This window comes from Saccoglossus kowalevskii, chromosome 14 (assembly GCF_978046115.1).
Source record: "Saccoglossus kowalevskii chromosome 14, keSacKowa6.1, whole genome shotgun sequence".
Lineage (NCBI taxonomy): Eukaryota > Metazoa > Hemichordata > Enteropneusta > Harrimaniidae > Saccoglossus > Saccoglossus kowalevskii.
In genome coordinates, this window is record NC_140654.1 from 36144354 (window position 1) to 36170487 (window position 26134).

A 26134-nucleotide genomic window follows, 5' to 3' on the forward strand; every position below is an offset into this window, starting at 1 on the left:
ACAACTCTAAATTTGTGCTACAATATGTTCACTGACCCATACTGACATTCACTAAGTTTGGAAATTAGTTTTTTTTCTCCCTGAAGTATGTCTTTTTATGATGTTAAATCAGCTATGTCTAAAGACTTGTTACAATTCAAATTGCAGATTGTTTCGTCACACAGTCTAAAATAGTTTATTGAACCCTTATATGACTTTTCAAGGATTTGTAACTTCTGTTGTGCAATGGTGATTTAATCCAATGATTCACAACAAATGATGATTATTGTTTATGAATTATTCATTGATAAATGTCAACAATTATATATTTCTTTTGGTATATCATTTATTTTATCAAGAGTTTGATTTTCAAATTTTCTATTTGAGCTATAAACACTGAATAACTACTAGTATTCAAAGGTTTTATTGTGACAATGGCTTGTCTCAATTGAGAAAACATGGTCATTATATTGAGTCTAAAGGGGTGTTATCTTTTATCGTAGCGGAAGGGAATCTTTATATCAAGCAAGGTCTGCAAAAATGTTCTTTAACTTACGAAGGATATTTCAGTTAAAATAATTATGAGTAGATGTGGAGTTAGATGTCCCCACAATCTGTTTTTACTTACACCCTTGTTTTATAATGGAATAGTCGAGTAACTGAAGGTAAATGTATTATTCATGTGAAGTAATCTGAGACCATTTGAGAAGTGACAAAAATAGGCGGTGCTCAGTTTGTCTTTACATGCCCCTTGGGCAAAGCCGAGTGATTTGCATAAAACCAATAAAAGCTAGCCAAAGAACAGATGTAGCATTGCACAGTAGATTACAAGCCAAGGACACTGTCTGGTTGGTAAGGTTACTTAATTTCAACTAAATTTTAAGAAATTCTTATTATACTGGTGATATGTGATATGTCAGAGAACAAATGTGCTAATAAGATTGGATAGGCTATGTTTGGTTACTTTGGATGATAGATGGTTTTTGCTGTGAATCACTTCAATTCGTACAAGAGACAAATTTTCGTATGTCGATTTATATCACAAAATGTTATTGCATTGAAAATTTCTCTGTTTTTTTTTTGACACAGTGTCAGTCACTTTCAAATAATTTTTTCACCATGAATGCCATAAAATCATGAAATAGCAAAAATAAAGCAGTAAAAATTTACAGTATGTGTATTATATGATTTGCATGTTGCTGATATTCCTAGGGAAAGTGGTTCTGTGAGTGAAAATATCTATATGAATTTTAAAATCATGTTTCTTAATGGAAATAGTAGGACGCTGTGAATAAAATCACAATAGTGCAGTATTGATTACATTGATAAAAAATACCTAGAAAATATACTATAGTCCAAACAGAATAAATGTGAATCAATAAAAGAATTCATATAGTAAATAATTATCAAATTAACAAGTTTACCAAATAATACTACATTATTGAACTAGATATGACCTGATTGGTAACACTATTATTAACCAGTTATGGCCTGACTGGTAATAATAACAAAATATGATCTGACTGGCAACATTATTAACCAGGTATGGCCTACTTAGAAACACAATACATACTAAATTATATAAGTATTTTCTATTGCTATGAAAATGAGCCATTATTAAAAATTGATTTATTTAAGTAGATGACATTCTTTTCAGGTTCAAGGTCAATAAAGTTTTATAAAAGGTTAAATTTGTAAATAGAAAAACAGATAATTCTAGTGGAAACAAATAAAAAGTATATGTTAAATATTGAGGGTAACATTGAGGTCAGTATCTATATCAAGTTATCACCAGTCAAAACATTTATGCTTCATTTTAAAGAGAAATGTTTTCAATATGAAGATACTGAGAGAATACATGTTGTAATGAGTCATCACACGGGATAAAGGGAGTGCTATGTACATCCTGTCAATAATTGTAATGAGAAGTATCATACTGTAGATTTGCTTATTTCTACTGGGATACAATATGCTATTAGGTAATCACAAGAATGTCTCCATACATGAAGGCAGTATACTTATCATATCAAGTTGATGCTATCCTGCATGAGTGCATACTTTCTGTTTTACTCTGTTTGTGTTAATAATTAGTCCCCGTTTGGACGAAGTCCGAAAACGGGAACTTATAATTCGGTCTCCGTCAGTCTGTGCGTCCATGCGCCCGTCCGGAGTCATATCTCAGAATCCCTTGGACCGATTCTGTTCATTCTTTGCATGTGCCTAGTACTTTATGTGGGACATATGCACATGCAGTGGTTTAGCAATTCGATTCAAAATGGCCGACTGGCAGCCATCTTGTTTTTTGAAAATGTTGTATTTTGGACATGCTTTGTCAGTTTTCATTCAAACTTGGTACATAGATTATACATGTTAGGATACATGTCCATGATGATTTATTTCACATTTGGATCAAAGATGGCAGACTGGCAGCCATCTTGTTTTTTGAAAATGTCGTATTTTGGACATGCTTTGTCAGTTTTCATTCAAATTTAGTACATAGATCATACATGTTAGGATACATGTCCCCGACCGTCCATGAGTTTCTGAGTTTGTCTGTCCGATCGTCTGTGTGTCTGTTTGTTCATGCATCAGTCTATCCAACGTCATATTTCAGAATCCTGTAGACCGATTTCGTTCATTCTTTGCATGTGCCTAGTACCTTATGTGGAACATATGCACATGCAGTGGTTTAGTGATTTGATTCAAAATGGCCGACTGGCAGCCATCTTGTTTTTTGAAAATGTTGTATTTTGGACATGCTTTGTCAGTTGTCATTCAAACTTGGTACATAGATTATACATGTTAGGATGCATGTCCATGACAATTTGTTTCAAAATCTGGTCAAGGATGGCTGATTGACAGCCATCTGACTTTTCGGGCTTACTACTATATTTCCACAATTTATGTACCATTTTCATTCGTATTTGGCACATACATCATACATATCAGTGTGTTTCATAATCAGATCAAAGATGGCTGAATAACAGCTGTTTTTATTTTGGCCATATTACTATGACACGAAACATGTGTTTTGATGTAAATAAACAATCTGTTGTATACGCCACTTGGAACTCAAGTTTCAAGGACACACTCGCGACAACCCCTTCGCTTTAATATGACGAGCACATTGAGAACTTAACGGGGACTGTGTCATTTTCAATGACTTGTTCAATTAAATGTGATAGTCAATGATGCAAACAAAAAATAAATTGTGCTGACATTTTCACTTTTTCACATGTCCTATGGTGCTTCTGCGTCTAATATAAATGTTGGAAAGTGTTAACTATGAGGTCATTGACCTGAACATGTTCAATGTTAGTAATTCAATTTACTACCTTTCACATAAAAAATTGTCTGGTTAGATTGCATAAAAATGGATATTTTCAGGATTTTGACACAAAATTTGAGCTAAATCATTTTCTGTGGGACTACTGCTAGATAGGTGCACTGTAACTTGCAGCACATGAACCTAATGGCATTATTATCTAATTACGTTTTGGTGGTCAAAAACTTTGTCGTTGGTTCATGAAGAAAAAAAGTAAATACCGTAAAGTAAAAAAACCTTTGTCGCCATTTTTAATTATCCTCTACTTTTCGCACACTCGAGTTAATTAGATCCAGAAGAATTGTTCCCTGGGAGTCTTATAATAAAAATGAATCCATGTCCTCCATAAAAATTCACAGAATTTTAATACTAATTAACTACTTTCAACTTGTTTTTAGTCCCCATTCGGATGCAGTCCAAAAACTTGGACTTATGGTTTGATCTTTTTTTGTCTGTTCGTGTGTGTGTGCGCCCAGACCTATTTCTTAGATGGCCAAATGACTGCAATTTTTGTATTGAAATCAAGCATTTCTGGCATTCCTGTAATAGATGTAGAGATTTATTGGTTTGACCATCCAATTCAAAATGGCCACTTTTCTTCAAAAAACTCAAAAAATCAAGCATTTCATGGATTTTGTTCAAACTCTGTACATTCATTAGACATGCTATACATACTTTGACTGATTCTGTTCAAATTTCATATATTCATTATACATCATGTCATCAAAGTTACAAGCCCTGCTAAAATGTTACCAGTCGCGCACATTTTTACAATTAATCTTGCACACATACACACAAATAAACAATATAAGTTTCCTATGGTGCCCTTCAAAACATTTAAAGGATATCTATCATACCTTTTTTAGCTCCGCTGTCGACTTTGTCGAGCGGAGCTTATCATACGATTGTCCGTCGGCGTCTGTCATCCGTGTCAATGTTTGACTCCCGTGTGCGAAGCACAAAAAGGGAGTCTTTGCAGTTAGTGTGTCTGTGTGTGTATGTGTGTCCGTCTGTTCCACTGATATGAAACTTGGTGCGTAGATGCTCGGGGCCAATGCGCAGATTTGATTAGGTTTTGGTAAAAATCCATGCATATTAATTACCTAATTTGCATGATAATTAGCTGATTTTTAGCTGTTTCATGACTGTTCCACTGATATCTAAAGAACCACTCATTGGATTTTGATGAAACTTGGCACACAGATGCTCCAAACTAATGCACAGATTTGATTAGTTTTGGGTAAAAATCTGTGCAATATTAATTACCTAATTTGCATAATGATTAATCAATTTTCAGCTTTTCCACTGATATCTCAAGTACTAATCATCACATTTCAATAAAACTTGGTACATAGATGTCATAGGACACTGCACAGACCTGATAGTTTTTTGGGTAATATCAGTACATATTAATTATCTAATTAGCATAATTAATTAATTTTCAGCTTTTGATTTTTCAAGTAGTAATCATCACATTTCAATGACACTTAGTACATAGATGTCATAGGACACTGCACAGACCTGATAGTTTTTTGGGTAATATCAGTACATATTAATTATCTAATTAGCATAATTAATTAATTTTCAGCTTCTGATATTTCAAGTAGTAATCATCACATTTCAATGAAATAATTGGTACATAGACATCATAGGACACTGCACAGACCTGATAGTTTTAGGCTAATATCAGTACATATTAATTACCTAATTTGCATAATTAATTAATTTTCAGTTTTTGATATTTCAAGTAGTAATCATCACATTTCAATGACACTTGGTACATAGATGTCAGGACACTGCACAAACCTGATAGTTTTTAGGGTAATATGAGTACATATTAATTATCTAATTTGCATAATTAATTAATTTTCAGCTTTTGATATATCAAGTAGTAATCATCATATTTCAATGAGACTTGCTACATAGATCTTCTAGGATTATGCAGAGATCTAATTAGTTTTAATTGGATATTAATTACCTAATTTGCATAATGTTCCACTGATATATAAAGAACCACAAATTGGATTTTAATGAAACTTTTAAAGAGAACTATGCAGAAACCCAATTAGTTTTTGGTAAATATTTATGCTTATTAATCACCTAATTAACATAATTAATTAACACTGATATCTCAATTACTGATCATCACATTTGAATAAAATTTGGTACATAAATGCTCTAGGACAATAGACAGGCCTGATTAATTTTGGGTTAAAATTTGTTCATATTAATTCTCTAATTAGCATAATAATTCATAATTTTTGTTGTTCTGTTCATATTAGTTACCTGATGTACATAATTAGTTTTCAGCTTTTTCCATCAATATCTCATGTACAGGTAATTTTTAATTAATTTTTTAATGTGTCTTCAATACTCTCAGCACACGAGAGTTCTTTCTTAAGCTTTCTTTGATTTACTCTTTCAACTTCTTTTTGAAAACTACAAGCCTGAATGCATTGATACTTGGTGTATATGTACCTTGGGTAGACCTCTCTCAGATTTGTTCATTTCGTGATGGTATCTTCTATTCACTAATTTTAGTGAATATTAGTAAAAAGTGATATTCTGACTTCTTGTTAAACACCGAAAGTCCAATTGCTTTGATATTACATATATAGGTACTACATGTGGACTTCTCTCGGATTTGTTCATTTTGTGATGATATCTTCAATTCTCTAATTTTGGTGAATATTTTTGTCATTTTTGGTAAATAGTGATATTTTCGACTTCAATGTATACATGTAGGTACATTTTGTACTACATGTGGACCTCTCTCAGATTTGTTCATTTTGTATTATCAATAAATATCTCTGGACCAGAAACAACAGTTTAGAATTTATTTAATTTGCATCTTAACTTTTGTTCCCTGCCTGGTTAAGTTGAATAGAGTGGTTCCATGTCACAGTGCACACAGTAAATGTTCCATCAACCACAGTTGCAATATTGGAAAAGTTGACTTTCTGAATTTCTGTTCAAATTGACATAATGTTGTCTACAAGTCATGATTTTAGTAGCATGGTAGACCGCATATTCTTAAACAACACGTCTTACTCCTCCAATCTCTCATATATATATTTAGAATTAAATTAAATTTACCAGATTGTTAAAAATGTTCCTATGAAGAGTTTCTTTTTAGTGTGATTATATGTGCTGTACACATAGTGCCTTCTCTGTATCAACCATGATTATATGTGCTGTACACATAGTGCCTTCTCTGTATCAACCATGATTATATGTGCTGTACACATAGTGCCTTCTCTGTATCAACCATGATTATATGTGCTGTACACATAGTGCCTTCTCTGTATCAACCATAAATTCTGACATGGACAATCTAGTTGCATTGTTACCCAAAATCACTTTCATGAAAAGAGTATTGTTGAGTCAAAGCAGAGGCTTATTATTCTTGCTGTTTTTTTTGGGTCTGCTATTTTGAACTATATGTACTGTTTACACCTCCAGTGTTGAATACAGTTGTTGAAGCCATATAGTCAGTTCAGATACAATGATCACATGGTGTTTGCTTGTGTTTTCACACAGGATTCAATGACATTAAACCAAATGTTGGCTTTTCTTTCTACACAGGATCCTTGGCATTAAAGCAAGTGTTGGTTTGTCTTCTCCATACAGCTTTAGGTGGTACTATATAAAGCAAGTGTTGGTTTGTCTTCTCCACACAGCTTTAGGTGACACTATATAAAGCAAGTGTTGGTTTGTCTTCTCCATACAGCTTTAGGTGGTACTGTATAAAGCAAGTGTTGGTTTGTCTTCTCCATACAGCTTTAGGTGACACTATATAAAGCAAGTGTTGGTTTGTCTTCCCCATACAGCTTTAGGTGACACTATATAAAGCAAGTGTTGGTTTGTCTTCTCTATACAGCTTTAGGTGACACTATATAAAGCAAGTGTTGGTTTGTCTTCTCCATACAGCTTTAGGTGGTACTATATAAAGCAAGTGTTGGTTTGTCTTCTCCATACAGCTTTAGGTGGTACTATATAAAGCAAGTGTTGGTTTGTCTTCTCCATACAGCTTTAGGTGGTACTATATAAAGCAAGTGTTGGTTTGTCTTCTCCATACAGCTTTAGGTGGTACTATATAAAGCAAGTGTTGGTTTGTCTTCTCCATACAGCTTTAGATGGTACTATATAAAGCAAGTGTTGGTGTGTCTTCTCTATACAGCTTTAGGTGGTACTATATAAAGCAAGTGTTGGTTTGTCTTCTCTATACAGCTTTAGGTGGTACTATATAAAGCAAGTGTTGGTTTGTCTTCTCCATACAGCTTTAGGTGACACTATATAAAGCAAGTGTTGGTTTGTCTTCTCCATACAGCTTTAGATGGTACTATATAAAGCAAGTGTTGGTTTGTCTTCTCCATACAGCTTTAGGTGGTACTATATAAAGCAAGTGTTGGTTTGTCTTCTCCATACAGCTTTAGGTGGTACTGTATAAAGCAAGTGTTGGTTTGTCTTCTCCATACAGCTTTAGATGTTACTATATAAAGCAAGTGTTGGTTTGTCTTCTCCATACAGCTTTAGGTGACACTATATAAAGCAAGTGTTGGTTTGTCTTCCCCATACAGCTTTAGGTGGTACTATATAAAGCAAGTGTTGGTTTGTCTTCTCCATACAGCTTTAGGTGACACTGTATAAAGCAAGTGTTGGTTTGTCTTCTCCATACAGCTTTAGGTGGTACTATATAAACCAAGTGTTGGTTTGTCTTCTCCATACAGCTTTAGGTGACACTGTATAAAGCAAGTGTTGGTTTGTCTTCTCTATACAGCTTTAGGTGACACTGTATAAAGCAAGTGTTGGTTTGTCTTCTCCATACAGCTTTAGGTGACACTGTATAAAGCAAGTGTTGGTTTGTCTTCTCTATACAGCTTTAGGTGACACTGTATAAAGCAAGTGTTGGTTTGTCTTCTCCATACAGCTTTAGGTGACACTATATAAAGCAAGTGTTGGTTTGTCTTCCCCATACAGCTTTAGGTGACACTATATAAAGCAAGTGTTGGTTTGTCTTCCCCATACAGCTTTAGGTGACACTATATAAAGCAAGTGTTGGTTTGTCTTCTCTATACAGCTTTAGGTGACACTATATAAAGCAAGTGTTGGTTTGTCTTCTCCATACAGCTTTAGGTGGTACTATATAAAGCAAGTGTTGGTTTGTCTTCTCCATACAGCTTTAGGTGGTACTATATAAAGCAAGTGTTGGTTTGTCTTCTCCATACAGCTTTAGGTGGTACTGTATAAAGCAAGTGTTGGTTTGTCTTCTCCATACAGCTTTAGGTGGTACTATATAAAGCAAGTGTTGGTTTGTCTTCTCCATACAGCTTTAGATGGTACTATATAAAGCAAGTGTTGGTGTGTCTTCTCTATACAGCTTTAGGTGGTACTATATAAAGCAAGTGTTGGTTTGTCTTCTCTATACAGCTTTAGGTGGTACTATATAAAGCAAGTGTTGGTTTGTCTTCTCCATACAGCTTTAGGTGACACTATATAAAGCAAGTGTTGGTTTGTCTTCTCCATACAGCTTTAGATGGTACTATATAAAGCAAGTGTTGGTTTGTCTTCTCCATACAGCTTTAGGTGGTACTATATAAAGCAAGTGTTGGTTTGTCTTCTCCATACAGCTTTAGGTGGTACTATATAAAGCAAGTGTTGGTTTGTCTTCTCCATACAGCTTTAGATGTTACTATATAAAGCAAGTGTTGGTTTGTCTTCTCCATACAGCTTTAGGTGACACTATATAAAGCAAGTGTTGGTTTGTCTTCCCCATACAGCTTTAGGTGGTACTATATAAAGCAAGTGTTGGTTTGTCTTCTCCATACAGCTTTAGGTGACACTGTATAAAGCAAGTGTTGGTTTGTCTTCTCCATACAGCTTTAGGTGGTACTATATAAACCAAGTTTTGGTTTGTCTTCTCCATACAGCTTTAGGTGACACTGTATAAAGCAAGTGTTGGTTTGTCTTCTCCATACAGCTTTAGGTGGTACTATATAAAGCAAGTGTTGGTTTGTCTTCTCCATACAGCTTTAGGTGGTACTATATAAAGCAAGTGTTGGTTTGTCTTCTCCATACAGCTTTAGGTGGTACTATATAAACCAAGTGTTGGTTTGTCTTCTCCATACAGCTTTAGGTGACACTGTATAAAGCAAGTGTTGGTTTGTCTTCTCTATACAGCTTTAGGTGGTACTATATAAAGCAAGTGTTGGTTTGTCTTCTCCATACAGCTTTAGATGGTACTATATAAAGCAAGTGTTGGTTTGTCTTCTCCATACAGCTTTAGATGGTACTATATAAAGCAAGTGTTGGTTTGTCTTCTCCATACAGCTTTAGGTGGTACTATATAAAGCAAGTGTTGGTTTGTCTTCTCCATACAGCTTTAGATGGTACTATATAAAGCAAGTGTTGGTTTGTCTTCTCCATACAGCTTTAGATGGTACTATATAAAGCAAGTGTTGGTTTGTCTTCTCCATACAGCTTTAGATGGTACTATATAAAGCAAGTGTTGGTTTGTCTTCTCCATACAGCTTTAGGTAGTACTATATAAAGCAAGTGTTGGTTTGTCTTCTCCATACAGCTTTAGGTGACACTGTATAAAGCAAGTGTTGGTTTGTCTTCCCCATACAGCTTTAGGTGACACTATATAAAGCAAGTGTTGGTTTGTCTTCTCCATACAGCTTTAGGTGACAATGTATAAAGCAAGTGTTGGTTTGTCTTCTCCATACAGCTTTAGGTGACAATGTATAAAGCAAGTGTTGGTTTGTCTTCTCCATACAGCTTTAGGTGGTACTATATAAAGCAAGTGTTGGTTTGTCTTCTCCATACAGCTTTAGGTGGTACTATATAAAGCAAGTGTTGGTTTGTCTTCTCCATACAGCTTTAGGTGGTACTATATAAAGCAAGTGTTGGTTTGTCTTCTCCATACAGCTTTAGATGGTACTACATAAAGCAAGTGTTGGTGTGTCTTCTCTATACAGCTTTAGGTGACACTATATAAAGCAAGTGTTGGTTTGTCTTCTCTATACAGCTTTAGGTGGTACTATATAAAGCAAGTGTTGGTTTGTCTTCTCCATACAGCTTTAGGTGGTACTATATAAAGCAAGTGTTGGTTTGTCTTCTCCATACAGCTTTAGATGGTACTATATAAAGCAAGTGTTGGTTTGTCTTCTCTATACAGCTTTAGGTGGTACTATATAAAGCAAGTGTTGGTGTGTCTTCTCTATACAGCTTTAAGTGACACTATATAAAGCAAGTGTTGGTTTGTCTTCCCCATACAGCTTTAGGTGACACTATATAAAGCAAGTGTTGGTGTGTCTTCTCTATACAGCTTTAGGTGACACTATATAAAGCAAGTGTTGGTTTGTCTTCCCCATACAGCTTTAGGTGACACTATATAAAGCAAGTGTTGGTTTGTCTTCTCCATACAGCTTTAGGTGACACTATATAAAGCAAGTGTTGGTTTGTTTTCTCTGTACAGCTTTAGGTGGTACTATATAAAGCAAGTGTTGGTTTGTTTTCTCCATACAGCTTTAGGTGACACTGTATAAAGCAAGTGTTGGTTTGTTTTCTCCATACAGCTTTAGGTGACACTGTATAAAGCAAGTGTTGGTTTGTCTTCTCCATACAGCTTTAGGTGACACTGTATAAAGCAAGTGTTGGTTTGTCTTCTCCATACAGCTTTAGGTGACACTGTATAAAGCAAGTGTTGGTTTGTCTTCTCTATACAGCTTTAGGTGACACTGTATAAAGCAAGTGTTGGTTTGTCTTCTCCATACAGCTTTAGGTGACACTATATAAAGCAAGTGTTGGTTTGTCTTCTCTATACAGCTTTAGGTGACAGTATATTAAGCAAGTGTTGGTTTGTCTTCTCTATACAGCTTTAGGTGGTACTGTATAAAGCAAGTGTTGGTTTGTCTTCTCTATACAGCTTTAGGTGGTACTATATAAAGCAAGTGTTGGTTTGTCTTCTCTATACAGCTTTAGGTGGTACTATATAAAGCAAGTGTTGGTTTGTTTTCTCCATACAGCTTTAGGTGGTACTATATAAAGCAAGTGTTGGTTTGTCTTCTCCATACAGCTTTAGGTGGTACTATATAAAGCAAGTGTTGGTTTGTCTTCTCCATACAGCTTTAGATGGTACTATATAAAGCAAGTGTTGGTTTGTCTTCTCCATACAGCTTCAGGTGACACTATATAAAGCAAGTGTTGGTTTGTCTTCCCCATACAGCTTTAGGTGGTACTATATAAAGCAAGTGTTGGTTTGTCTTCTCCATACACTTTAGGTGACACTGTATAAAGCAAGTGTTGGTTTGTCTTCTCCATACAGCTTTAGGTGGTACTATATAAAGCAAGTGTTGGTTTGTCTTCTCCATACAGCTTTAGGTGACACTATATAAAGCAAGTGTTGGTTTGTCTTCTCCATACAGCTTTAGGTGGTACTATATAAAGCAAGTGTTGGTGTGTCTTCTCTATACAGCTTTAGGTGACACTATATAAAGCAAGTGTTGGTTTGTCTTCCCCATACAGCTTTAGGTGACACTATATAAAGCAAGTGTTGGTTTGTCTTCTCCATACAGCTTTAGGTGACACTATATAAAGCAAGTGTTGGTTTGTTTTCTCTGTACAGCTTTAGGTGGTACTATATAAAGCAAGTGTTGGTTTGTTTTCTCCATACAGCTTTAGGTGACACTGTATAAAGCAAGTGTTGGTTTGTTTTCTCCATACAGCTTTAGGTGACACTGTATAAAGCAAGTGTTGGTTTGTCTTCTCCATACAGCTTTAGATGGTACTATATAAAGCAAGTGTTGGTTTGTCTTCCCCATACAGCTTTAGGTGACACTGTATAAAGCAAGTGTTGGTTTGTCTTCTCCATACAGCTTTAGGTGACCATGTATAAAGCAAGTGTTGGTTTGTCTTCTCCATACAGCTTTAGGTGACAATGTATAAAGCAAGTGTTGGTTTGTCTTCTCCATACAGCTTTAGATGGTACTATATAAAGCAAGTGTTGGTTTGTCTTCTCTATACAGCTTTAGGTGACAATGTATAAAGCAAGTGTTGGTTTGTCTTCTCCATACAGCTTTAGGTGACAATGTATAAAGCAAGTGTTGGTTTGTCTTCTCCATACAGCTTTAGGTGACAATGTATAAAGCAAGTGTTGGTTTGTCTTCTCTATACAGCTTTAGGTGACACTATATTAAGCAAGTGTTGGTTTGTCTTCTCCATACAGCTTTAGGTGGTACTATATAAAGCAAGTGTTGGTTTGTCTTCTCTATACAGCTTTAGGTGACACTATATAATGCGAGTGTTGGTTTGTCTTCTCCATACAGCTTTAGGTGGTACTGTATAATGCAAGTGTTGGTTTGTCTTCTCTATACAGCTTTAGGTGACACTATATAATGCAAGTGTTGGTTTGTTTTCTCCATACAGCTTTAGATGGTACTATATAAAGCAAGTGTTGGTTTGTCTTCTCCATACAGCTTTAGGTGGTACTATATAAAGCAAGTGTTGGTTTGTCTTCTCCATACAGCTTTAGGTGACAATGTATAAAGCAAGTGTTGGTTTGTCTTCTCCATACAGCTTTAGATGGTACTATATAAAGCAAGTGTTGGTTTGTCTTCTCTATACAGCTTTAGGTGGTACTATACAAAGCAAGTGTTGGTTTGTCTTCTCCACACAGCTTTAGGTGGTACTACATAAAGGAAGTGTTGGTTTGTCTTCTCCATACAGCTTTAGGTGGTACTATATAAAGCAAGTGTTGGTTTGTCTTCTCTATACAGCTTTAGGTGGTACTATATAAAGCAAGTGTTGGTTTGTCTTCTCCATACAGCTTTAGGTGACAATGTATAAAGCAAGTGTTGGTTTGTCTTCTCCATACAGCTTTAGATGGTACTATATAAAGCAAGTGTTGGTTTGTCTTCTCTATACAGCTTTAGATGGTACTATATAAAGCAAGTGTTGGTTTGGCTTCCCCACACAGCTTTAGGTGACACTGTATAAAGCAAGTGTTGGTTTGTCTTCCTCACACAGCTTTAGGTGGTACTATATAAAGCAAGTGTTGGTGTGTCTTCTCTATACAGCTTTAGGTGACACTATATAAAGCAAGTGTTGGTTTGTCTTCCCCACACAGCTTTAGGTGGTACTATATAAAGCAAGTGTTGGTTTGTCTTCTCCATACAGCTTTAGATGGTACTATATAAAGCAAGTGTTGGTTTGTCTTCTCCACAGAGCTTTAGGTGGTACTACATAAAGGAAGTGTTGTTGTGTCTTCTCTATACAGCTTTAGGTGACACTATATAAAGCAAGTGTTGGTTTGTCTTCTCTATACAGCTTTAGATGGTACTATATAAAGCAAGTGTTGGTTTGTCTTCCCCACACAGCTTTAGGTGGTACTATATAAAGCAAGTGTTGGTGTGTCTTCTCTATACAGCTTTAGGTGACACTATATAAAGTAAGTGTTGGTTTGTCTTCTCCATACAGCTTTAGGTGGTACTGTATAAAGCAAGTGTTGGTTTGTCTTCCCCACACAGCTTTAGATGGTACTATATAATGCAAGTGTTGGTTTGTCTTCCCCACACAGCTTTAGGTGACACTGTATAAAGCAAGTGTTGGTTTGTCTTCCCCACACAGCTTTAGGTGGTACTATATAAAGCAAGTGTTGGTGTGTCTTCTCTGTACAGCTTTAGGTGACACTATATAAAGCAAGTGTTGGTTTGTCTTCCCCACACAGCTTTAGGTGGTACTACATAAAGCAAGTGTTGGTTTGTCTTCTCCATACAGCTTTAGGTGGTACTATATAAAGCAAGTGTTGGTTTGTCTTCTCCATACAGCTTTAGGTGGTACTATATAAAGCAAGTGTTGGTTTGTCTTCTCCATACAGCTTTAGGTGACACTATATAAAGCAAGTGTTGGTTTGTCTTCTCCATACAACTTTAGGTGGTACTATATAAAGCAAGTGTTGGTGTGTCTTCTCCACACAGCTTTAGGTCGTACTATATAAAGCAAGTGTTGGTGCGTCTTCTCCATACAGCTTTATGGGGTACTGTATAAAGCAAGTGTTGGTTTGTCTTCCCCACACAGCTTTAGTTGACACTATATAAAGCAAGTGTTGGTTTGTCTTCTCCATACAGCTTTAGATGGTACTATATAAAGCAAGTGTTGGTTTGTCTTCCCCATACAGCTTTAGGTGGTACTATATAAAGCAAGTGTTGGTGTGTCTTCTCTATACAGCTTTAGGTGACACTATATAAAGCAAGTGTTGGTTTGTCTTCCCCACACGGCTTTAGGTGGTACTACATAAAGCAAGTGTTGGTGTGTCTTCTCTATACAGCTTTAGGTGACACTATATAAAGCAAGTGTTGGTTTGTCTTCTCCATACAGCTTTAGGTGACACTATATAAAGCAAGTGTTGGTTTGTCTTCTCCATACAGCTTTAGGTGACACTATATAAAGCAAGTGATGGTTTGTCTTCTCCATACAGCTTTAGGTGACACTATATAAAGCAAGTGTTGGTTTGTCTTCTCTATACAGCTTTAGGTGGTTCTATATAAAGCAAGTGTTGGTTTGTCTTCTCCACACAGCTTTAGGTGGTACTATATAAAGCAAGTGTTGGTTTGTCTTCTCTATACAGCTTTAGGTGGTTCTATATAAAGCAAGTGTTGGTTTGTCTTCTCCATACAGCTTTAGGTGGTACTATATAAAGCAAGTGTTGGTTTGTCTTCTCCATACAGCTTTAGGTGACACTATATAAAGCAAGTGTTGGTTTGTCTTCTCTATACAGCTTTAGATGGTACTATATAAAGCAAGTGTTGGTTTGTCTTCTCCATACAGCTTTAGATGGTACTATATAAAGCAAGTGTTGGTTTGTCTTCCCCATACAGCTTTAGGTGGTACTATATAAAGCAAGTGTTGGTTTGTCTTCTCCATACAGCTTTAGATGGTACTATATAAAGCAAGTGTTGGTTTGTCTTCCCCATACAGCTTTAGGTGGTACTATATAAAGCAAGTGTTGGTGTGTCTTCTCTATACAGCTTTAGGTGACACTATATAAAGCAAGTGTTGGTTTGTCTTCCCCACACGGCTTTAGGTGGTACTACATAAAGCAAGTGTTGGTGTGTCTTCTCTATACAGCTTTAGGTGACACTATATAAAGCAAGTGTTGGTTTGTCTTCTCCATACAGCTTTAGGTGACACTATATAAAGCAAGTGTTGGTTTGTCTTCTCCATACAGCTTTAGGTGACACTATATAAAGCAAGTGTTGGTTTGTCTTCTCTATACAGCTTTAGGTGGTTCTATATAAAGCAAGTGTTGGTTTGTCTTCTCCACACAGCTTTAGGTGACACTATATAAAGCAAGTGTTGGTTTGTCTTCCCCATACAGCTTTAGGTGACACTGTATAAAGCAAGTGTTGGTTTGTCTTCTCAATACAGCTTTAGGTGACACTATATAATGCAAGTGTTGGTTTGTCTTCTCTATACAGCTTTAGGTGGTACTATATAAAGCAAGTGTTGGTTTGTCTTCTCTATACAGCTTTAGGTGACACTATATAAAGCAAGTGTTGGTTTGTCTTCTCCATACAGCTTTAGGTGGTACTATATAAAGCAAGTGTTGGTTTGTCTTCTCTATACAGCTTTAGGTGGTACTATATAAAGCAAGTGTTGGTTTGTCTTCTCTATACAGCTTTAGGTGACACTATATAAAGCAAGTGTTGGTTTGTCTTCTCCATACAGCTTTAGGTGACACTATATAAAGCAAGTGTTGGTTTGTCTTCTCCATACAACTTTAGGTGGTACTATATAAAGCAAGTGTTGGTGTGTCTTCTCCACACAGCTTTAGGTCGTACTATATAAAGCAAGTGTTGGTGCGTCTTCTCCATACAGCTTTATGGGGTACTGTATAAAGCAAGTGTTGGTTTGTCTTCCCCACACAGCTTTAGTTGACACTATATAAAGCAAGTGTTGGTTTGTCTTCCCCATACAGCTTTAGATTGTACTATATAAAGCAAGTGTTGGTTTGTTTTCTCCATACAGCTTTAGGTGGTACTATATAAAGCAAGTGTTGGTTTGTCTTCTCCATACAGCTTTAGGTGACACTGTATAAAGCAAGTGTTGGTTTGTCTTCTCCATACAGCTTTAGGTGGTACTATATAAAGCAAGTGTTGGTTTGTCTTCCCCATACAGCTTTAGGTGACACTATATAAAGCAAGTGTTGGTTTGTCTTCCCCATACAGCTTTAGGTGGTACTATATAAAGCAAGTGTTGGTTTGTCTTCTCCATACAGCTTTAGATGGTACTATATAAAGCAAGTGTTGGTTTGTCTTCCCCATACAGCTTTAGGTGGTACTATATAAAGCAAGTGTTGGTTTGTCTTCTCCATACAGCTTTAGGTGGTACTATATAAAGCAAGTGTTGGTTTATCTTCTCCATACAGCTTTAGGTGACGCTGTATAAAGCAAGTGTTGGTTTGTCTTCCCCATACAGCTTTAGGTGACACTATATAAAGCAAGTGTTGGTTTGTCTTCTCCATACAGCTTTAGGTGACACTATATAAAGCAAGTGTTGGTTTGTCTTCTCCATACAGCTTTAGGTGACACTATATAAAGCAAGTGTTGGTTTGTCTTCTCCATACAGCTTTAGGTGGTACTATATAAAGCAAGTGTTGGTTTGTCTTCCCCATACAGCTTTAGGTGACACTATATAAAGCAAATGTTGGTTTGTCTTCTCTATACAGCTTTAGGTGACACTATATAAAGCAAGTGTTGGTTTGTCTTCTCTATACAGCTTTAGGTGACACTATATAAAGCAAGTGTTGGTTTGTCTTCCCCATACAGCTTTAGGTGACACTATATAAAGCAAGTGTTGGTTTGTCTTCTCTATACAGCTTTAGGTGGTACTATATAAAGCAAGTGTTGGTTTGTCTTCCCCATACAGCTTTAGGTGGTACTATATAAAGCAAGTGTTGGTTTGTCTTCTCCATACAGCTTTAGATGGTACTATATAAAGCAAGTGTTGGTTTGTCTTCTCCACACAGCTTTAGGTGGTACTATATAAAGCAAGTGTTGGTTTGTCTTCTCTATACAGCTTTAGGTGGTTCTATATAAAGCAAGTGTTGGTTTGTCTTCTCCATACAGCTTTAGGTGGTACTATATAAAGCAAGTGTTGGTGTGTCTTCTCTATACAGCTTTAGGTGACACTATATAAAGCAAGTGTTGGTTTGTCTTCCCCACACGGCTTTAGGTGGTACTACATAAAGCAAGTGTTGGTGTGTCTTTTCTATACAGCTTTAGGTGACACTATATAAAGCAAGTGTTGGTTTGTCTTCCCCACACGGCTTTAGGTGGTACTACATAAAGCAAGTGTTGGTGTGTCTTCTCTATACAGCTTTAGGTGACACTATATAAAGCAAGTGTTGGTTTGTCTTCTCCATACAGCTTTAGGTGACACTATATAAAGCAAGTGTTGGTTTGTCTTCTCCATACAGCTTTAGGTGACACTATATAAAGCAAGTGATGGTTTGTCTTCTCCATACAGCTTTAGGTGACACTATATAAAGCAAGTGTTGGTTTGTCTTCTCTATACAGCTTTAGGTGGTTCTATATAAAGCAAGTGTTGGTTTGTCTTCTCCACACAGCTTTAGGTGGTACTATATAAAGCAAGTGTTGGTTTGTCTTCTCTATACAGCTTTAGGTGGTTCTATATAAAGCAAGTGTTGGTTTGTCTTCTCCATACAGCTTTAGGTGGTACTATATAAAGCAAGTGTTGGTTTGTCTTCTCCATACAGCTTTAGGTGACACTATATAAAGCAAGTGTTGGTTTGTCTTCTCTATACAGCTTTAGGTGGTTCTATATAAAGCAAGTGTTGGTTTGTCTTCTCCACACAGCTTTAGGTGGTACTATATAAAGCAAGTGTTGGTTTGTCTTCCCCATACAGCTTTAGGTGGTTCTATATAAAGCAAGTGTTGGTTTGTCTTCTCCATACAGCTTTAGGTGACACTATATAAAGCAAGTGTTGGTTTGTCTTCTCTATACAGCTTTAGGTGGTTCTATATAAAGCAAGTGTTGGTTTGTCTTCTCCATACAGCTTTAGGTGACACTATATAAAGCAAGTGTTGGTTTGTCTTCTCCATACAGCTTTAGGTGACACTATATAAAGCAAGTGTTGGTTTGTCTTCTCTATACAGCTTTAGGTGGTTCTATATAAAGCAAGTGTTGGTTTGTCTTCTCCACACAGCTTTAGGTGGTACTATATAAAGCAAGTGTTGGTTTGTCTTCTCCATACAGCTTTAGGTGGTACTATATAAAGCAAGTGTTGGTTTGTCTTCCCCATACAGCTTTAGGTGACACTATATAAAGCAAATGTTGGTTTGTCTTCTCTATACAGCTTTAGGTGACACTATATAAAGCAAGTGTTGGTTTGTCTTCTCTATACAGCTTTAGGTGACACTATATAAAGCAAGTGTTGGTTTGTCTTCCCCATACAGCTTTAGGTGACACTATATAAAGCAAGTGTTGGTTTGTCTTCTCTATACAGCTTTAGGTGGTACTATATAAAGCAAGTGTTGGTTTGTCTTCCCCATACAGCTTTAGGTGGTACTATATAAAGCAAGTGTTGGTTTGTCTTCTCCATACAGCTTTAGATGGTACTATATAAAGCAAGTGTTGGTTTGTCTTCCCCATACAGCTTTAGGTGGTACTATATAAAGCAAGTGTTGGTGTGTCTTCTCTATACAGCTTTAGGTGACACTATATAAAGCAAGTGTTGGTTTGTCTTCCCCACACGGCTTTAGGTGGTACTACATAAAGCAAGTGTTGGTGTGTCTTTTCTATACAGCTTTAGGTGACACTATATAAAGCAAGTGTTGGTTTGTCTTCCCCACACGGCTTTAGGTGGTACTACATAAAGCAAGTGTTGGTGTGTCTTCTCTATACAGCTTTAGGTGACACTATATAAAGCAAGTGTTGGTTTGTCTTCTCCATACAGCTTTAGGTGACACTATATAAAGCAAGTGTTGGTTTGTCTTCTCCATACAGCTTTAGGTGACACTATATAAAGCAAGTGATGGTTTGTCTTCTCCATACAGCTTTAGGTGACACTATATAAAGCAAGTGTTGGTTTGTCTTCTCTATACAGCTTTAGGTGGTTCTATATAAAGCAAGTGTTGGTTTGTCTTCTCCACACAGCTTTAGGTGGTACTATATAAAGCAAGTGTTGGTTTGTCTTCTCTATACAGCTTTAGGTGGTTCTATATAAAGCAAGTGTTGGTTTGTCTTCTCCATACAGCTTTAGGTGGTACTATATAAAGCAAGTGTTGGTTTGTCTTCTCCATACAGCTTTAGGTGACACTATATAAAGCAAGTGTTGGTTTGTCTTCTCTATACAGCTTTAGGTGGTTCTATATAAAGCAAGTGTTGGTTTGTCTTCTCCACACAGCTTTAGGTGGTACTATATAAAGCAAGTGTTGGTTTGTCTTCCCCATACAGCTTTAGGTGGTTCTATATAAAGCAAGTGTTGGTTTGTCTTCTCCATACAGCTTTAGGTGACACTATATAAAGCAAGTGTTGGTTTGTCTTCTCTATACAGCTTTAGGTGGTTCTATATAAAGCAAGTGTTGGTTTGTCTTCTCCATACAGCTTTAGGTGACACTATATAAAGCAAGTGTTGGTTTGTCTTCTCCATACAGCTTTAGGTGACACTATATAAAGCAAGTGTTGGTTTGTCTTCCCCATACAGCTTTAGGTGACACTATATAAAGCAAATGTTGGTTTGTCTTCTCTATACAGCTTTAGGTGACACTATATAAAGCAAGTGTTGGTTTGTCTTCTCTATACAGCTTTAGGTGACACTATATAAAGCAAGTGTTGGTTTGTCTTCTCCATACAGCTTTAGGTGGTACTATATAAAGCAAGTGTTGGTTTGTCTTCTCCATACAGCTTTAGGTGACACTATATAAAGCAAGTGTTGGTTTGTCTTCTCTATACAGCTTTAGGTGGTTCTATATAAAGCAAGTGTTGGTTTGTCTTCTCCACACAGCTTTAGGTGGTACTATATAAAGCAAGTGTTGGTTTGTCTTCCCCATACAGCTTTAGGTGGTTCTATATAAAGCAAGTGTTGGTTTGTCTTCTCCATACAGCTTTAGGTGACACTATATAAAGCAAGTGTTGGTTTGTCTTCTCTATACAGCTTTAGGTGGTTCTATATAAAGCAAGTGTTGGTTTGTCTTCTCCATACAGCTTTAGGTGACACTATATAAAGCAAGTGTTGGTTTGTCTTCTCCATACAGCTTTAGGTGACACTATATAAAGCAAGTGTTGGTTTGTCTTCTCTATACAGCTTTAGGTGGTTCTATATAAAGCAAGTGTTGGTTTGTCTTCTCCACACAGCTTTAGGTGGTACTATATAAAGCAAGTGTTGGTTTGTCTTCTCTATACAGCTTTAGGTGGTACTATATAAAGCAAGTGTTGGTTTGTCTTCTCAATACAGCCTTAGGTGACACTATAAAATGCAAGTGTTGGTTTGTCTTCTCCATACAGCTTTAGGTGGTACTATATAAAGCAAGTGTTGGTTTGTCTTCCCCACACAGCTTTAGGTGACACTATATAAAGCAAGTGTTGGTTTGTCTTCCCCATACAGCTTTAGGTGACACTATATAAAGCAAGTGTTGGTTTGTCTTCTCCATACAGCTTTAGGTGACACTATATAAAGCAAGTGTTGGTTTGTCTTCTCCATACAGCTTTAGGTGACACTATATAAAGCAAGTGTTGGTTTGTCTTCTCTATACAGCTTTAGGTGGTTCTATATAAAGCAAGTGTTGGTTTGTCTTCTCCACACAGCTTTAGGTGACACTATATAAAGCAAGTGTTGGTTTGTCTTCCCCATACAGCTTTAGGTGACACTGTATAAAGCAAGTGTTGGTTTGTCTTCTCAATACAGCTTTAGGTGACACTATATAATGCAAGTGTTGGTTTGTCTTCTCCATACAGCTTTAGGTGGTACTATATAAAGCAAGTGTTGGTTTGTCTTCTCTATACAGCTTTAGGTGACACTATATAAAGCAAGTGTTGGTTTGTCTTCCCCATACAGCTTTAGGTGACACTATATAAAGCAAGTGTTGGTTTGTCTTCCCCATACAGCTTTAGGTGGTACTATATAAAGCAAGTGTTGGTTTGTCTTCTCCATACAGCTTTAGATGGTACTATATAAAGCAAGTGTTGGTTTGTCTTCCCCATACAGCTTTAGGTGGTACTATATAAAGCAAGTGTTGGTGTGTCTTCTCTATACAGCTTTAGGTGACACTATATAAAGCAAGTGTTGGTTTGTCTTCCCCACACGGCTTTAGGTGGTACTACATAAAGCAAGTGTTGGTGTGTCTTTTCTATACAGCTTTAGGTGACACTATATAAAGCAAGTGTTGGTTTGTCTTCCCCACACGGCTTTAGGTGGTACTACATAAAGCAAGTGTTGGTGTGTCTTCTCTATACAGCTTTAGGTGACACTATATAAAGCAAGTGTTGGTTTGTCTTCTCCATACAGCTTTAGGTGACACTATATAAAGCAAGTGTTGGTTTGTCTTCTCCATACAGCTTTAGGTGACACTATATAAAGCAAGTGATGGTTTGTCTTCTCCATACAGCTTTAGGTGACACTATATAAAGCAAGTGTTGGTTTGTCTTCTCTATACAGCTTTAGGTGGTTCTATATAAAGCAAGTGTTGGTTTGTCTTCTCCACACAGCTTTAGGTGGTACTATATAAAGCAAGTGTTGGTTTGTCTTCTCTATACAGCTTTAGGTGGTTCTATATAAAGCAAGTGTTGGTTTGTCTTCCCCATACAGCTTTAGGTGACACTATATAAAGCAAGTGTTGGTTTGTCTTCTCCATACAGCTTTAGGTGACACTATATAAAGCAAGTGTTGGTTTGTCTTCTCTATACAGCATTAGGTGGTTCTATATAAAGCAAGTGTTGGTTTGTCTTCTCCACACAGCTTTAGGTGGTACTATATAAAGCAAGTGTTGGTTTGTCTTCCCCATACAGCTTTAGGTGGTTCTATATAAAGCAAGTGTTGGTTTGTCTTCTCCATACAGCTTTAGGTGACACTATATAAAGCAAGTGTTGGTTTGTCTTCTTTATACAGCTTTAGGTGGTTCTATATAAAGCAAGTGTTGGTTTGTCTTCTCCATACAGCTTTAGGTGACACTATATAAAGCAAGTGTTGGTTTGTCTTCTCCATACAGCTTTAGGTGACACTATATAAAGCAAGTGTTGGTTTGTCTTCTCTATACAGCTTTAGGTGGTTCTATATAAAGCAAGTGTTGGTTTGTCTTCTCCACACAGCTTTAGGTGGTACTATATAAAGCAAGTGTTGGTTTGTCTTCTCTATACATCTTTAGGTGACACTATATAAAGCAAGTGTTGGTTTGTCTTCCCCATACAGCTTTAGGTGACACTATATAAAGCAAGTGTTGGTTTGTCTTCTCCATACAGCTTTAGGTGACACTATATAAAGCAAGTGTTGGTTTGTCTTCTCCATACAGCTTTAGGTGACACTATATAAAGCAAGTGTTGGTTTGTCTTCTCTATACAGCTTTAGGTGGTTCTATATAAAGCAAGTGTTGGTTTGTCTTCTCCACACAGCTTTAGGTGACACTATATAAAGCAAGTGTTGGTTTGTCTTCCCCATACAGCTTTAGGTGACACTGTATAAAGCAAGTGTTGGTTTGTCTTCTCAATACAGCTTTAGGTGACACTATATAATGCAAGTGTTGGTTTGTCTTCTCAATACAGCTTTAGGTGACACTATATAATGCAAGTGTTGGTTTGTCTTCTCTATACAGCTTTAGGTGGTACTATATAAAGCAAGTGTTGGTTTGTCTTCTCTATACAGCTTTAGGTGACACTATATAAAGCAAGTGTTGGTTTGTCTTCTCCATACAGCTTTAGGTGGTACTATATAAAGCAAGTGTTGGTTTGTCTTCTCTATACAGCTTTAGGTGGTACTATATAAAGCAAATGTTGGTTTGTCTTCTCTATACAGCTTTAGGTGACACTATATAAAGCAAGTGTTGGTTTGTCTTCCCCATACAGCTTTAGGTGACACTATATAAAGCAAGTGTTGGTTTGTCTTCTCCATACGACTTTAGGTGGTACTATATAAAGCAAGTGTTGGTGTGTCTTCTCCACACAGCTTTAGGTCGTACTATATAAAGCAAGTGTTGGTGCGTCTTCTCCATACAGCTTTATGGGGTACTGTATAAAGCAAGTGTTGGTTTGTCTTCCCCACACAGCTTTAGTTGACACTATATAAAGCAAGTGTTGGTTTGTCTTCCCCATACAGCTTTAGATGGTACTATATAAAGCAAGTGTTGGTTTGTCTTCTCCATACAGCTTTAGGTGGTACTATATAAAGCAAGTGTTGGTTTGTCTTCTCCATACAGCTTTAGGTGACACTGTATAAAGCAAGTGTTGGTTTGTCTTCTCCATACAGCTTTAGGTGGTACTATATAAAGCAAGTGTTGGTTTGTCTTCCCCATACAGCTTTAGGTGACACTATATAAAGCAAGTGTTGGTTTGTCTTCCCCATACAGCTTTAGGTGGTACTATATAAAGCAAGTGTTGGTTTGTCTTCTCCATACAGCTTTAGATGGTACTATATAAAGCAAGTGTTGGTTTGTCTTCCCCATACAGCTTTAGGTGGTACTATATAAAGCAAGTGTTGGTTTGTCTTCTCCATACAGCTTTAGATGGTACTATATAAAGCAAGTGTTGGTTTGTCTTCCCCATACAGCTTTAGGTGACACTATATAAAGCAAGTGTTGGTTTGTCTTCTCTATACAGCTTTAGGTGGTTCTATATAAAGCAAGTGTTGGTTTGTCTTCTCCACACAGCTTTAGGTGGTACTATATAAAGCAAGTGTTGGTTTGTCTTCTCTATACATCTTTAGGTGACACTATATAAAGCAAGTGTTGGTTTGTCTTCCCCATACAGCTTTAGGTGACACTATATAAAGCAAGTGTTGGTTTGTCTTCTCCATACAGCTTTAGGTGACACTATATAAAGCAAGTGTTGGTTTGTCTTCTCCATACAGCTTTAGGTGACACTATATAAAGCAAGTGTTGGTTTGTCTTCTCTATACAGCTTTAGGTGGTTCTATATAAAGCAAGTGTTGGTTTGTCTTCTCCACACAGCTTTAGGTGACACTATATAAAGCAAGTGTTGGTTTGTCTTCCCCATACAGCTTTAGGTGACACTGTATAAAGCAAGTGTTGGTTTGTCTTCTCAATACAGCTTTAGGTGACACTATATAATGCAAGTGTTGGTTTGTCTTCTCTATACAGCTTTAGGTGGTACTATATAAAGCAAGTGTTGGTTTGTCTTCTCTATACATCTTTAGGTGACACTATATAAAGCAAGTGTTGGTTTGTCTTCCCCATACAGCTTTAGGTGACACTATATAAAGCAAGTGTTGGTTTGTCTTCTCCATACAGCTTTAGGTGACACTATATAAAGCAAGTGTTGGTTTGTCTTCTCCATACAGCTTTAGGTGACACTATATAAAGCAAGTGTTGGTTTGTCTTCTCTATACAGCTTTAGGTGGTTCTATATAAAGCAAGTGTTGGTTTGTCTTCTCCACACAGCTTTAGGTGACACTATATAAAGCAAGTGTTGGTTTGTCTTCCCCATACAGCTTTAGGTGACACTGTATAAAGCAAGTGTTGGTTTGTCTTCTCAATACAGCTTTAGGTGACACTATATAATGCAAGTGTTGGTTTGTCTTCTCAATACAGCTTTAGGTGACACTATATAATGCAAGTGTTGGTTTGTCTTCTCTATACAGCTTTAGGTGGTACTATATAAAGCAAGTGTTGGTTTGTCTTCTCTATACAGCTTTAGGTGACACTATATAAAGCAAGTGTTGGTTTGTCTTCTCCATACAGCTTTAGGTGGTACTATATAAAGCAAGTGTTGGTTTGTCTTCTCTATACAGCTTTAGGTGGTACTATATAAAGCAAATGTTGGTTTGTCTTCTCTATACAGCTTTAGGTGACACTATATAAAGCAAGTGTTGGTTTGTCTTCCCCATACAGCTTTAGGTGACACTATATAAAGCAAGTGTTGGTTTGTCTTCTCCATACGACTTTAGGTGGTACTATATAAAGCAAGTGTTGGTGTGTCTTCTCCACACAGCTTTAGGTCGTACTATATAAAGCAAGTGTTGGTGCGTCTTCTCCATACAGCTTTATGGGGTACTGTATAAAGCAAGTGTTGGTTTGTCTTCCCCACACAGCTTTAGTTGACACTATATAAAGCAAGTGTTGGTTTGTCTTCCCCATACAGCTTTAGATGGTACTATATAAAGCAAGTGTTGGTTTGTCTTCTCCATACAGCTTTAGGTGGTACTATATAAAGCAAGTGTTGGTTTGTCTTCTCCATACAGCTTTAGGTGACACTGTATAAAGCAAGTGTTGGTTTGTCTTCTCCATACAGCTTTAGGTGGTACTATATAAAGCAAGTGTTGGTTTGTCTTCCCCATACAGCTTTAGGTGACACTATATAAAGCAAGTGTTGGTTTGTCTTCCCCATACAGCTTTAGGTGGTACTATATAAAGCAAGTGTTGGTTTGTCTTCTCCATACAGCTTTAGATGGTACTATATAAAGCAAGTGTTGGTTTGTCTTCCCCATACAGCTTTAGGTGGTACTATATAAAGCAAGTGTTGGTTTGTCTTCTCCATACAGCTTTAGATGGTACTATATAAAGCAAGTGTTGGTTTGTCTTCCCCATACAGCTTTAGGTGACACTATATAAAGCAAGTGTTGGTTTGTCTTCTCTATACAGC

The 26134-nt window shown here is 36.8% G+C and overlaps 1 protein-coding gene across 3 annotated transcripts in view; it reads left to right on the forward strand.

The window, feature by feature from the left end:
- LOC102802756 (extracellular sulfatase Sulf-1-like) overlaps positions 1–26134 on the forward strand; it is a 219694-nt gene that overhangs the window by 30467 nt on the left and 163093 nt on the right. Inside the window, exon 1 of one of the 3 annotated variants that reach the window (XM_085508185.1) lies at positions 756–831. The exons of the other annotated variants lie outside the window; for them this stretch is intronic. The gene's annotated coding sequence lies outside the window, so the exon portion shown is untranslated. Of the gene's footprint in view, positions 1–755; positions 832–26134 lie in introns of those variants that run through there. 3 annotated transcript variants of the gene reach the window in all.